Below are 9287 nucleotides of genomic sequence, written 5' to 3'. Positions count from 1 at the left end.
CAGGTGAGTGCTTTGGTGCCCTTTGGCACCACCGCGTGCCAGATTATCTCCAAGAAGTTTTGGCTTTCTGGTTTTGCCGGTGCCCTCCACACACCTCTTTGTCTGCCTGGTGGGCACCCCAGCTTGACAACCGAGGCGCTCCTGGGGTGGGCACACTGGGGGCTCAGAGCAGGAGCTGGATTCCCGCGGGGGCAGGGGCTGCTGAGACCCGTCGGCCCGCTGAGTCCCCGGGACCGTCCGGCTCACCACGTGCAGACGTCTGGAGCGCTTGTGTGTGCTCTGGGCTGGGGGCCCGCAGCGGTCCTCCCGCATAGGTGCCGCCGGTGTCCCCGAGCGTGGGCATTCGTGGGACCTTTCTGAACCACGCTTTGCGGGGGGGGGGGGGGGGGCCCCGCTTGCCCACGTGCAGCCCCTGTCAGTGCACCTGCATCGGGCTTTCCTTCATCATCTTCTCACTCCTACACTCTGGGGTCACCTCCCAGGGGCCCTTGTCTCGGGCCCTGCTTAGGGGGAAGCACAGGGAGCCCCCGGCCTGGGACCCTGCCATAACAAACGGCCACAAACACAGCGGTGGATTCTCTCCCGGCTCTGGAGGCCAGCAGGCCCAGATCCGGGCCGGTGTCGGCAGGGTCTGCTCGCCTGTGGCTCTGAGGGAGGGCCCTGCCGTTTCTCTGCCCCATTTCTGGGCCCCCCGGGTCATCCCTGGCTTCCCTTGGCTGTGGCTACATCACTGCAGCCCCCCCCCCCCCGGTGCATCCCCACACGGCCTTCCCCTCTGCCCCCCGTGAGGTGCGACCTGTCCTCTTCCTAAAAGGACACCTGGTTTAGGGCTCGCCTATTCCATGGTGTCTCGGAATCCTTACCTTAATTACACCTGCAAAGGCCCTTACTCTACGGGAGGCCATATCCTGAGGCTCTGGGAGGACACGCCATTCGGCCCAGGGCAGTCAGTGACAGCGCTGTCACAGGTCAGGGCATAGTTGGGTGGCAGCTGACCTGAGCTGGAGGGAAAGGCTTGGCAAAGCAAATGTGGCCAGAGGAGTGACTAGAAGAGAGGGCTCCTCCCTGGGGGGCCCGCCCCCCCGGGGGGGGGGGCCCGGCTGGGAAGGGGGAACGGGTCGCAGAAGCAGCCGAAACCCCTGACCGGACGTGGCCCACGGTAACCGTGGCCGCACCCGTGTGCCAGGAAGAACAGGGGACAGATGTGGGGCTCCTTGAGCCCTGGTGGAACAGGCAGCTTTGGCTCCCTGGTCAGGGCTGACGTGACGGGGACCTCACTCCGTGTCCTGCTGAGCTGTCTCTCTGGGCGACGCCCCTGCATGCAGGCTCACGCTGCAGGTGGCTGTGGCTGAGTCATAACTTCCAGCCTCCTTGACCTGGGGCTGAGGCCCGCGGTCGGGGGTGATAGAGATAGGCCAAGCTATGCAGACGCAGGACAGGACCCTCAGTGTGGGTGTCAGTCCTCCTGGGGGGACTGATGTCCATCTCTGTGCTGTTTTCCAGTAAGCTCCTGGTGGACCCCAGTGTGGCCGGAGAGGAGGGAGATGGGCTTTATGAGCCCGGGAGGGGGGGGGGGGTGTTCCTGTGCTTTGGAAACACCTAAGGGTAAGTGAGGGTCAGCCTGAGGGGCCAGTTTATGGCTACGAAGGCATCACAACTGGGGTCTAAAGGGAGACTGATAAAACCCAAAACCACGGACAGAAGGAGAAATGTATTACACAAAACGTTTGAAATGTCTGCATGATAAAAGCTTCGTTGTTAACAAATGTCAAAAGGCAGCAGGCTAATCAGGCAAACACAGATGCTGCAATGAGACGTGGCCACACAGCCCCCAGCGTGGCCGCGTGGAGCCCGGCTGCTGGGAGTGCCCGAGGCCCAGCCCCACGGGACGCAGCACAGGGAGAAGCCCCGCGTGGCCCAGCCATTCCTCTCCGCGGTGTGCAGCCAGGTGAGGACACGCCTCCACCTGCAGCCTCACACTCGAACGTTCACGAAGAGCCCCACGCTGGAACAGCCCAAGCATCCAACCAGAGTGGACGCCACAAACCCAGCCAGGCCGCGGTCACTACCCGGCAATAAGAGCGTGCACAGAGCGAACGATCCTCACGAGTCTCAAAATCGTGGTGCTGAGCGGACCGTCGCCTGGCTCGGTGCATTCCGCATGATTCCCTTTGTACGAAATTCTAGAAAAGGCGAAAGCATCCCGGAGTGACAGGAAGGGAATCCGTGGCGTGGCCGCTGGGACTGCCATCAGGTGTGAGACAGACCGAAAAGGGGCCTCGTAGGAACTGTCCTGGGGTGCTGGAATGTTCTGTCTCAATTGTGGGGCCTGTTATATGCCTCTATACATTTGTCCACACTCATCGAACTGTACCCTTTAAACTGTGTGCCTTTTATTGTATCTAAATCATGTAGCAATAAAACTGATTAAAATAAAAATCCAACTGGACCTTAGTTGTCACCTGTCGGATGAGGGAGGCCAAAACGATGGCGGGAAGGAAGCTCTCACGCTTGGTAGGGGTGTAAGTTGGCCCGCTGTTGCTGGGCAATTTGGCAATAGCCATCAAAATTTGAAACACGCTTGCCTTTTCCCTAGCAGCTTCTCTTCCAGGAACTGTGTCTTCCAGACGCTTGCACAAGAGCACAAAACTGTGTGAACAGAGATGTCCTCTGCTGCAACATTTGTTACGTTGAGACACCAGAAGCAACCCAAACGTCCAGCAGCGGGAGGTTGGCTAAATTCACATAAGCTGAGCATCTGTCCCGTCTGTCCGGGACCGTCCCGGAATTAGGACTGAAAGAGTCCCGGGAAACCCCCCAGTGAGTGAGATTCAAGAAAACAGCCAAGCTGCAGGGGGCACGAGCGAGCGGCTCCTAGATGTTGCCTCTGGAGACCAGGGGAGCTGGGGGGTTGCTACTTTTGCTTTGTGTCCCACGTGCCATTGGCTTCATTTATTTTGCGTGTGTATAGATTTTATAATTGAAACAAAATTTCCTTTAGGAAATGTGACCTCGGTCTGCAGTCAAAGGCAGGTGGGTGGGGCCTCTGGGTTTCAGCCACCAGGAAGGAGGCAGGTGCAGATGAGGGAGGGGCCCAAGGCCGCTTCAGCAGGGGCCGGGGAAGGGCGTCTCAAGGTCACAGTCTAGGGGACCCAGATTCCTGGGAGGCCTTCAGTCCTCTGCCTCTTTCCTCTGGATGTGGACCCCCTCTGGAGGCTTCCCTCATCCCGGATCCGCCTCCCGGAAATTGGCTCAGCCAGCCTGGCTGCCTTTGAACCCCTCGGCCTGGCCTTAGGCAGACAGCCCCCCCAGCCTCAGCCAAAACAAGGCAGCTCAGGATTGTTACACAAATTGGCTGGTGGGGCTCCGAGCCCAGCTAATTCCTGTGTCTTAATGAGTGGGAAGATAAGGTTTTTATTCATCACTGGGGCTTTAAAAATTGCAGTAAAGTGGCCCACTTTATAAAGAAAAAATCAATAGAGAAAAGAAAACAGGAGTATGTAAATGGACAGAGTGACAAAAAGCAGGCCAATTACCCCCAAAACGAGACACAGTTATGGCTCCATTAACTCAATTATATTTTCAAAAAGATTTCTTACGAGGCCCCCACCCCACCCCACCCCCACACGCCTGTAATTTTTACATCAACTTCAAGCCATTAAGTTGCATTAAATTATTTTGTGGGAGAGAGAGGTGTGTCTGGGGAGGGGGAGCCATGGTCCTGTCCGGCTCCAGGGGGGCTGGGGGGCTGGGGTCAGCTGTGAGGCGGGGGTGGACAGGGCATCCGGCTCCCAATCCTGCAAAACAGGGGTCCCCCAATCCACAGGCTCCCCCGATGTGCTGTACCAGGAAGAGCCAGGGGGTGCCGCCAGCCCCCTGGACCCGGTGGTCTCAGCCTCCAAGCCCCCTCTGCCCCCAACCCCTGCATTTGTGTTCACTGTTCCACCTCCCCCAGCAGGTGGCCCTTTGTGGGCAGTTCCACAGTGGGCACCCGACCTCGCTGGCTCCAGGAGCTTTCTCTGTCTCATTCAAGTTGGAAAAGTTAGTTTTTTTGAGAAATAGAAAAATAAAGTCGCCTTTAAAAAAAATCACCATCAAAACCGGGGACTAAATGGGGATATATTCGATGCCTGTCCCTCAGGTAGCCCTTTGCAGTGTCCCTGAACGTGGGGACCCTAAGTGACCTTGGGCAAGTGGTTGTCCAACCGTGGACCGCCCTTCGGTTTGCCCAGGGGGACTGGGGAGGCCCTGAAAACCCCGCCCCGCGTACCGCCCAAAGCCCACCCACCCTCCACCCTCCACCCTCGCTTCCTGATGGGTTCTGCTCGCTGGCTGTAACCTGCTTTTCTGCCACCTGCCCCCAGGGAGCCGAGGCCTGCCCTACTTAAGCCTGTGTCTGGGCCAACCGGGATGTAGCTCTTAATATCAAGGATTTCAGGCGGAGACTGGAGGAGGAGGCAGGCTGGGGCACGGGGGGGAGGGGCCGCCAGACAGGATGTAACTAGGCAAGACGTCCGGGGACACAGGGCCAGGCCCCAGGCCAGAGAACACGAAACCAGCAGAGACTCAGGCTGAGCTGTGGGAGACACCCTGAGGCACAATCCAGGGCCCCTGTAGGGCTGGTACAGTGAAGGGTTAGACAACTCCGACAAGAGCCCCAAAGAATCAACCCCTGTCTGCCATTTGGGGTATGAGACCCAGGCAGCGAGGGGACCCGCTCAGGACAGGCTCTACGGACTGGCCCCCGCAGGTTCCCCGAACTGGCCAGGGGCCGTGGGGGCAGCAGCGAGGGAGGAGGGAGAAGGCTCAGAGACAGAGATGCGCCCTGGTGACCTGGAGGGAGGAGGGGGTGATGACACCTGGCACCGTGGGGACACTGGTGTGAACTTTAGCCTCTCGTAACTTCCATCGTCCACAAGCACCCCAAACTCGCTGTGCCCGTGCGGCTGCCAGACAGGCCACTCTCAGCCCCCCGTTTGAGAGCCTGGGGTCAGGGATCCACAGGGTGGGAAGGAACGTGTGCACGGACATGTGTGTGCACGAGTGTGTGCGTGTGTAAGAGGAGGCGTCGACCCCGTTCCCACTGCCCACCCCCACGCCCCGGGGAGCCTGGGGCTGGGGCCGTGTGTGCTCTCGGACCCAGAAGTGCATGCGCAGGTGAGGGCTGAGGCTGGAGAATCCCAGGGTGGAGAGTTGGTGCCCAAAGCTGGGGCCACAGCGAGGGGTGGGCGTTCCCAGGGGAGACAGGGGGCTGGGGGGGAGGCAGGCTCCAGGCGATGGGAGCGCAGGGGTGGGGTGGGCAGGCGAGTGCTAGGGGAGACCCTGCAAAGAGGGCTTTGTGAGGTGGTGGGGGCATCCCACCCACACCCGCAGCCCTGCCCGTCCACGAGCTCCCCACACGTGCCCTTTGACCACCACATCGGCCGCTCAGGCTCACTGTGCCCCCACCGCAGCCCTCAGGGACCTCCTCTCTGCCCCCCAAGCCCTAAGGATGGAGAAGGGCTCAGAGGGAGAGGATGAGCCGGCCTTGCCTAGCAGCCTTCCGTCCCCCAGGGGCCCGGCATCCCCGGGAGCTGGGGAACTGGGGGGACCCCACCTCCCTTGGGACTGGATCTGGGTGTCTCCTTGCCCTGTTTTCCTTATCAGTCATCTGTCTGCTCACTGCCAGGCCACAGGCCTCCAGCCAGGCCTACCCTTGCCAGCGAGTGGCCTGAAAGGGCCATTGTTCCAGAGGGGATTCTGGAAGGGTGTGGAGACCCATCAGCTGTCAGCCAGCCACACAGGGTCAGAGCCGAGGTGCTGGGCTGGGCCAGTCTCGGGGCCAGTGGTGCCTGGGCAGCCCGTGGGGACCCGGGAGAGGGCAGTGCCTGAGTGAGGCCTGAATCAGAGGCCACCTTCCCTGTTCTTAGGTCCTCATCCCCTGTGTGGTGAGTCTAGGGCCCCAGTCCCCGGAGCCTCTGGTCCGTCCAGCTGAGAAGGGGGGCGACGTCCCCGGGCAGCCCCACAGCCGCGTGGCCTGCACGCTCTGTGCTGTGGGGCCTCGGTCCCCACGTTCTCTCCTTGTGTCTCTCTCTGTCTCTGGGTATCTCTCCACCTATGCACCCCCTCCCATCCTGCCCCCAGCAGCCTGTCCTCCGCCGAAGCGGACAGAGGACAAGTGCCTCACCTGACAGTCCCCGCCTGCACGGACCCCTGGCTCCTGCACGCCCCCTCCCCGCACCCTGACCTGCTCCCTGGCCTTCTCCAGCTGCTGTCCCTCTGACACCTGGTCACCCCACCGAGAGCCATGCAGGCTGCGGCCCCCGAGTCCAGGATCCTGGCCCCGCAGCCTGGGCGCTGCGCCCCTGGAGGTGAGGGCGTTTGTGCCTTTCAGTAGCTTGTTGCTGGACCTGATTCCGCCTGTCTTCTCCCTCCTGCTCGGCTCCAGGGCCCTCCCTTAATTTCTCTTGGCTTTTCCCCTCAGAGGGGGGCCGTCAGGCCCTGGGGGCTCTGTGGCCATGGTCCGGCACCAGAAGGGGCCAGATGGGCGGCCCAAGCCTGGGTGAGCCCTGGAGCTCTCCGGAGCCAAAGCCGGGGCTTCAGACAATAGTTACTGCTGTAACTGTGTAGGAGGCCCAGCTCCCAGGAGACCAGGGGCCCCCAACACCCCGAGGACCGTGGGGGGACAGTAGAGGCGGCCACACGCCAAGGTCTGGGGTGTCCAGGCCTCCCAAGGCTGGTCCCATCTCAGCCCCGGGCCTGTGGGAGTTGCAGGTGCTGGGGTCACCACGGCAGGGGTGGCGCCCGGCCACGGGGCCACAGCCTGCTCGGGCTCTGCGCTCCCCCTGCCCCCGCCCACTCCAGCCCCACGTCCTGTTTCCACCACGGAACCCCCCAAGGTGATGAGGGCGTCCTTGAGGGCTCTGGCTGTCCCACGCCAAGGTCCAGGCATCAAGGTCACCGCCAGCCTGTGCTGCAGGAAGGGGGAGGGGTGACTGGGAGGTTGGGGGGAGGGGGAGGGGACATAAAAAGAGATTACATTTTTTAAAAGGTACTCTAGCTGTCTGCCGACACCATCTCTGGTCTTCATCCGTTTTATAGCCTGACGGCTCAGGCAGTGGGCCTCCTCCCTCAGGGTGTGCCGGGGGTAGGGGTGAGGAGCCAACCCCTCCCCTCCCACTGCCACCAGGGTGGCCTGGTAGATGGGCCACCCCTTCCCCTCCCTGGCTTCTGCCCAGGGGCGGCCCAGGCCACAGAAGCCCAGCCCCTGGCAGGACGAGGGCGGCCAGTGCAGGTGGGACCCCCAAGGATGGAGAACGGGCCCCCAGATGGCGGCCACTATCGCGGCCCATCTATCCCCCCTGACAGGTCAATTTTCTCCCATGTTTTACAGAACCTTTCAGAGCAGGAAATGTGATCCGGGGGCTGATTTATGTCCTTACCTGGTCTTTGTTCACGAGCTGCCCTCTGCAGGGCTGTGCTGGGCGTCCAGGCCCTGGCCGGAGGACGTCTCCTCCCGGAGGGGGTTCCCATAATCGGCCCCTGCCGGGGGGGGCTGACTCCCAGGGCTCACCTGTGGACGTGGAACCAGCCGGCCACCGTGAAGGGGGGCTGTCGTCCGGGGGGGAGTGTGAATTCCCTGGAGGAAGGGCTACCGTGGGCACCACATCCTCCTCTCCACCTGCCCCTGGGCGCAGCTTCCGGGGGGGGGCGGGCGCCCACCGGGGGGGAGGGGCTGTCCCTTGGCAGGTGACCTTCCATTTGGAAGGGACGAGTGACCGGGCTAATTGTGTCTTTTACGAGTTAGGTCCACTTTTGTTTCTCAAACTGAGCTCTTCTTCGATGTTGTAGCTGAGGTCTCACGGGACACCTGGGGACAAGGGTCGGCTTTCACCAGGTCCCCTCTGGAGGAGGGAGCCGTTCCCTTCGCAGCTGCCGCCTGAAATAAAGAGGGTCTTTTGTGTACAAGGGAGGAGCTTGCAATCTTCTATGAAGTGACATGGACCGTATTTGGGAAGCTTTCAGGGGACCTTCCGAGCAAAAACCATGTCACGTGGCCCCTGCCCCGCCCCCAGCTCTGCCACTGTGTCGCCCCCCCCCCCCCCGCCAAAGAGAACCCTGGGACCCTGGGGTCTTCCTCTGTATCCCCACTAGTTCTGCATGGTTTTGCCAGGTGGAGAGGCGAACACGGCCTTCTGGGGGGCTATCACGGGGCAGACTGCTCCCCAGCACACCCCACTCCTGAGCGGTGGGCTCTGTACCACGAGACTAGCAGGGGCCACGCGTAATTCTTGGCCGACGCAGCTCTGCGGGCTCCGTCCCCACGGGGAAACCCAGCCGCCGGGCTCCACCCCCCTGGCAGCCCAGACCTTGGCCAGCAGACTCCGCTTGGCTCTGGGCGTTGACTCCTGACGAGGTCACCAGGGGGAGGCACACAGAGGGTCCTCAGGGTGCGGCCGCCCAGGTCCCCTGTCCGGGCTGCGCCTCCTGATTCTCATCTCTGAAAGCTCTGGGCTGATACAGGACCCACAAGATGAGGCTAAGAGAGTTAGGAGTTGAGACTCCACTGGGAGGGGACTGTCGTCCAGGTTACACGCACCCACCGACCCACCTACTGGTCCAGTCACCCACACATCCATCCACCCACCCACCCGCCCGCCTGCCCATCCATCCGTCTGTCCGTTTGTCCTCCCGTCCGTCCTTATCTATCTCTTCCTATCCGTGGTCATCCACCCTCCTGAAGAGGGCTCTTGTGATGTTCCAGACACGGTACTAGATATTGAGGCCACAAGGGCACACGAGCCCTTGCAGGAAGAGACAACAGCATGTAAGTCTGGGGGGCCCTGGGCACGTAGGACCCGGCTGGAGGAAGGAGAGGGCCAGGGAGGCTTCCAGGAGGAGGAGACGGAGCTCTGAGATGGGTGGGGAAGACGGGCCCACTAGGCAGAAGCCAGGTAGGCTTGGTTTCTTCGAGGAGCCGAGGAACAGAGGTGGGGGCCAGGAGGTGGGCCCGGAGCCGCAGAGCAGGGGACACGGGGCTCATGCCCAGTCTGTCCACAAATGGGAGAGGCACAAACAGTCTCGTGTTTTGGTGGCTGTGGCTGCTGCACTAGAGGCAGGGGATCCGATAGGATGGGGCACGCCCACCAGCTAGGGGCCCCAACACCCAGCGCTAAGGGACTTCCCGAGGTCCAGCGGGAGCCCCTCCTCCAGCCCCAGGCCCCTGCTTTCCCAGCCGGGCCCCCAACCCACCAGCCAAAACAGGTATTTTAGCAAAAGTCACCAAGAGACAGGGCTGGCTTCACGGA

Source organism: Herpailurus yagouaroundi, unplaced genomic scaffold (genome assembly GCF_014898765.1).
Source record: "Herpailurus yagouaroundi ecotype Mexico unplaced genomic scaffold, PumYag 217, whole genome shotgun sequence".
Lineage (NCBI taxonomy): Eukaryota > Metazoa > Chordata > Mammalia > Carnivora > Felidae > Herpailurus > Herpailurus yagouaroundi.
Note: the sequence above shows the minus strand (reverse complement) of the source record.